Source organism: Myotis brandtii, unplaced genomic scaffold, assembly GCF_000412655.1.
Source record: "Myotis brandtii unplaced genomic scaffold, ASM41265v1 scaffold89, whole genome shotgun sequence".
Classification (NCBI taxonomy): Eukaryota; Metazoa; Chordata; class Mammalia; order Chiroptera; family Vespertilionidae; genus Myotis; species Myotis brandtii.
The window spans coordinates 3493253-3498208 of record NW_005371645.1 but is presented as its reverse complement, the minus strand read 5'-3'; positions in this window follow the sequence as shown (position 1 = coordinate 3498208).

The window sequence follows — 4956 nt, the reverse complement described above, 5'->3', positions numbered from 1 at the left end:
GGCTCGGACCCCTGACCTGGGCCCTTCCTTTGCTGGCGTGTGGCTGCGAGCAGCTGGGATCCTCGCGGAGCCGCGCTCTCCCGGGACTGGGGAGGACACGGCACGGGCCGCCCACAGCTGCTGGGAGAGTCGCGGCCTGCGGTCGCGGCAGAACTGCACTCGGTATTAGAATCATCGTCACCAGCACTCTCCCTGCCTGAAGCTAACGCTCCTGACCGACCCACCCTTGAAGAGAAGCAACCTCAACAGCAAAGTAAAAAACGTAGGGATTGGAACCAGCTGGCATCAAAGCCCAACTCTAGTATTTACTCCCCGTGTGACCTGGGCTGCTTACTTAAAACTCTGGGAGCAAAGGCGCAGGCTCCTCATCTGAAAATGGAAGTTTGTAAAATAGCCATGAGGCTTGAGTGAAATGGTATGAAGCATTTAGCACAGTGTCTAGAACTTGTAAGCTCTCAGTTAACTAGCTGCAATTTTCATCATAATTTTTATTACGATACATGAGCGCCCAGGAAGTTAGGGCAGAGACCTCAGAAGTCCTCTCCAGCCCTGACATTTCGCAAACGCATAGCTGAGGTGTAGCTAACTGGTCTGTAAAACAGCACCGAACCCAGAACAGTTGGCTCCCAGTCAGTGTGTGGACATTTTTATTATCTACTCTTGTCTGTAAGCTTCTCACAAAAAAAGATACTGAATGATTCCCCCTTTTCTTCAATGCCAATAGGAATCAGCAATTTGGAGTGCAGTGAAGAAGGAAACTTTATCCAGTGGAGCAGCAGGGCTGCAGGGCACCTCTCTGACTGGACAGCTCTGATCCAGTAGGAAAAGCACAGTCTTCACGGGGGAAGGGGGGGGGAGGTAAAGTGGCTCCCGGGGTCAGAGGGGAGCCAGCAGCCCTGGTCCTTGATTGGCTCATCCTTATGCAAATGAGGATCCCAAAACCTCACCCTCTGATTGATCTAGAAAGCACTATCATGGTGGGTCAGAATGGAGCTGTTCTGCAGGCTGGTGGGGTGAAGATGCTAAGGGGGATATAGCTGCACAGCTCTGATCTGACAAAAAAAGTTTTGGTCCTATTTTTTGAAATACAATTCCAGGCACTTTTATAAAGGTTGGCTCAGCCTCATACTAATGATTTTCCCTGAAAGGCTGTTCATGTGAGAGGCCCCAGTTGAGACACAGTTGCTAGGCTGTGCTTTTAAATTTGAGCCCAGTTTGCCACAGGAGCCCCTTTTGGTAAGTAACTTCTTTCTTGGGGTCAACACTTCTCAAAGCCTAGCACAAAGCCATGAAAGGAAAGAGAGAGAAGGGAGGGAGGAAAGAAGGCTATTTCTTGACTTGTCTTAAAAGGTGCAAATTTGGAGACAGCCATTACAACTGTTGACCCTCTTAAAAGATAGTGGTTCTGACCCTGAAGCAGGGTGGCAAATGTGACAAAAGCTTCCCTACACCCATGCCCCACAAAAAAGTGACCCACAAAAAATAAACAACACACGCACAAAAACTCTCTTGATATTGCCAGCAGACAACCAATCCCTGTGTCTTTAGACCCTTTCATTGTTCAGAGCATTCAGTTCAATTACAAATAGCCTTGCAGGAGGTTGTAATACTACTTGGCAAGCGCTTGCCTGGACTGGATTTAGTTTATCATGATTGCCTCAGGTCTGAAGGGGCCTACTCTCCATGTAGCAAAGCTTAGCCTCCATTTCTCTCCACTACCCTGTCTATCCAGGCAGGTCTGTTCTTTTAATAGCTGTGTGGGACAATACAGTTCCTGAGTTTTTCAATAGAATTCAGTTCTTCAGTCACACTAGCTTCATTGGCTAGTGGCTTCTGCATTATACAGCATGAATGAAAAAAATCCCATTATCACAAAAGGTAATTTTGTTACTTCTATTAGAGAACATCCATGCTAATTTCTTCCACCTTCATCTCTTTTCATCAGATGTTCTCCTCACTTGTGGGTGCCTGAATTTCAAACACTGGATAAGGTCCTTTTCAGGAGACAAAGTACACACAGCAGTGACAGCCTAAGGGAATCGGGGAAAGTTTCCCAGAGAAAGTGGTGTTTAAGCTGAGTCCTGAATTATGAGGAAGTAGCCAAGTGAAGTGGAGAGGAAGAGCTTTCAAACAGAAAAACCATAGGTGCACAGGCCTTAAAATGAGAGAGAAGAGCCAGGTGGGTTCTGAAGAGCCATAAGAAATTCAGTCTGACTTAAACTGAGAGTACAAGGAGAGAAGAGGAAAAGAGATGAGGCTGTAGAATTATTTCCTTTGGTTGATTTCTTCCTTTAAGTTCTCTAGCCAACATGCATTCCAATATCTGCAGTTGCTAAAGCCTCATACTAATGCTAATTCCCTTGGAGGAAAACAATATAAATGTGACAGCCAGCCTCCAGAATCACCCTCAGTGATCCTTCACTCCTGGGATTCATGCCATAGGGCAGTATCCTCCCACTTTAATCAGAGCTGGTCTGTGTGACCAATAAGAATATGGCAGAAGGGTCCTGGCTGGGTGGCTCAGTTCGTTGGAGCATTGTCCGGTACAGCAAAGGGTTTTGGGTTCCATTCCCAGTCAGGGCACATATATAGGTTGCGGGCTTAATCTTCAGTCGGGTGGGTACAGGAGGCAACCAATGTTTCTCTCTCACATCAATGTTTCTCTCTCTATCCCCCTTCTTCTCTCTATAAAATCAATAACAAAAACATATCTTCCAGTGAGGATTTAACAAAAAAAGTATGGAAGGAGGGATGGTGTTTGACTTCTGAGGCTAGGTCATAAAAGGCACTGTGGCTTCTGCCTTGAGCTCTCGAATTGTGCATGCCAGAGAAACCTAGCTGCCATGTCATGAGAAAATTAGAGTAGCTCCATGGAAAGGTCCCAAGGGAGAACTGAGGCCTTCGATGTGGGTCTTTCAAATCCAGGAAGCCCTTAGGATGACTGTAACTGACATCTGGGCCATGAACTTATAAGGATACAAAAATATATAATTTGCCCTGGCTGATATGGCTCAGCTGGTTGGATGTCGTCCTGTCAAAAGGTTGCTGGTTTGCTCTAGCCGGCTTGGCTCAGTGGATAGAGCGTCGGCCTGCAGACTGAAGGGTCCCGGGTTCAATTCCGGCCAAGGGCACATGCCTGGGTTGCGGGTTCAATCCCCAGTGGGGGTGTGCAGGAGGCAGCCGATCAATGATTCTCTCTCATCATTGATGTTTCTATCTCTCTCTCCTTCTCCCTTCCTCTCTGAAACCAATAAAGAAATATATTTTAAAAAAAGAAAAAAAAAAAGGTTGCTGGTTTGATTCCCAGTCAGGGCACATGCCAAAGTTGTGAGCTTGGTCTCAAGGGGGTAGGGGGTATGCAGGAGGAAGCCCATTGATGTTGCGCTCTCAAGTCGATATTTCTCTCCCTCTCTCTCTAAAGATCCATAAACTATTCCTTTATCTATATATATAAAAGCCTAAGTGACAGTCTGACTGTTTGACTGTCCAACTGGTAGCTATGATGTGCAATGACCACCAGAGGGCAGACACTCCAACCAGTAGCTATGACACGCACTGACCACCAGGGGGCAGACACTCAACGCAGGAGCTGCCAAGCTGTGGTGACTTGGCAGCTGCAGTTCTCGGGTGATGCACCTGGAACCAGAGAGGAGGGAGCCCGATTCCGGGTGCGTCACCCGAGAACTGCCCTCTCACAATCTGGGACCCCTTTGGGGATGTCAGAGAGCCAGTTTCAGCCTGATTCCTGCAGGCCAGGCCGAGGGACCCCCACCTGCCGGAGGGACCCCGCTCACTCTGCAGATGCCCTTCGAGCCACGGTGCCGCCCCAGGTGTGGCTGGACAGGGAGGGACCGCGGGAGGTTGGCTCCAGGGTGTGTCTGGCCCATCTCGCCTAGTCCCACCCCACCAGCCGCCTTCTAATTAATTTCTTTTCAATGTGCACTAGTCTATAATAATAAAAGTGTAATATGCTAATTAGACCGAACAACCAAACCACCTTCTGGACATCATTCCAGACGTCCTTCTGGATGAAGCTGTGGTGGCGGGGCCAAGGTAGAGGCGGTTAAGGGCGATGAGGCAGGCAGGCAGAGGTGTTTAGGGGTGATCAGGCAGGCAGGCGAGCAGTTAGGGGCAGTCAGGCAGGCAGGCAAGGAGTTAGGGGTGATCAGGCAGGCAGGCGAGCAGTTAGGAGCCAGCGGTCCCAGATTGCGAGAGGGTGCAGGCCAGGCTGAGGGACGCCCCACTCCTTGCACAAACTTCGTGCACCAGGCCTCTAGTGTGTGTGTGTGTGTGTGTGTGTGTGTGTATAAATTTAATCCTTGCAAAAATTACATGAGATAGGTGATATTATTATCCTCACTTGACAGAAGAGAAAACTGAGGTATAAAGAGGTGAACTAACTTTCCCAAGGTCACACAACTGCACACAAGTGACTGACACATCATTCAAACTTAGACTGACTTCAAAGTTCCCAAACACTTTCTTGTCATCAAGAAGCTTGCAAACTACCAGGAGAGATAAGATGTGAGTATTGACTCTGAAAAAAGTAGAAGGCAAGTGTGTAGACCTGTGAAATCTCTTCCAGGCAGGAATAGAAGTTGCTCTTTAGAGAGGCTTCATTTAAAGACCAAAGATTCCCACCTATGAAGAAGAGTCTAATAGGAGAGGGAATGGAATTAGCCAGGCATACAGTCTGTGAGGGCCTCCTAGATGCCAGGGAGGACTACATGGAACCTCTTCCTCCCTGTGGAGCTCAAGGTCTAATGGAAAAGATGAACCTTAAACAAACGTGAACGTGCAGAAAGACTGGCCCACTGCTCTGGGTGTATGCAAGAAGGAAAAAGCCTAAACTTGAGAAGACAGAGTAGGAGGTAGAAGGTGGAAGATGAAAACAGGAAGAGAAATGGGAGAGAGAAAGCAGCCAGACTATTTCACAGAAAATAGGCAAGAATCTTC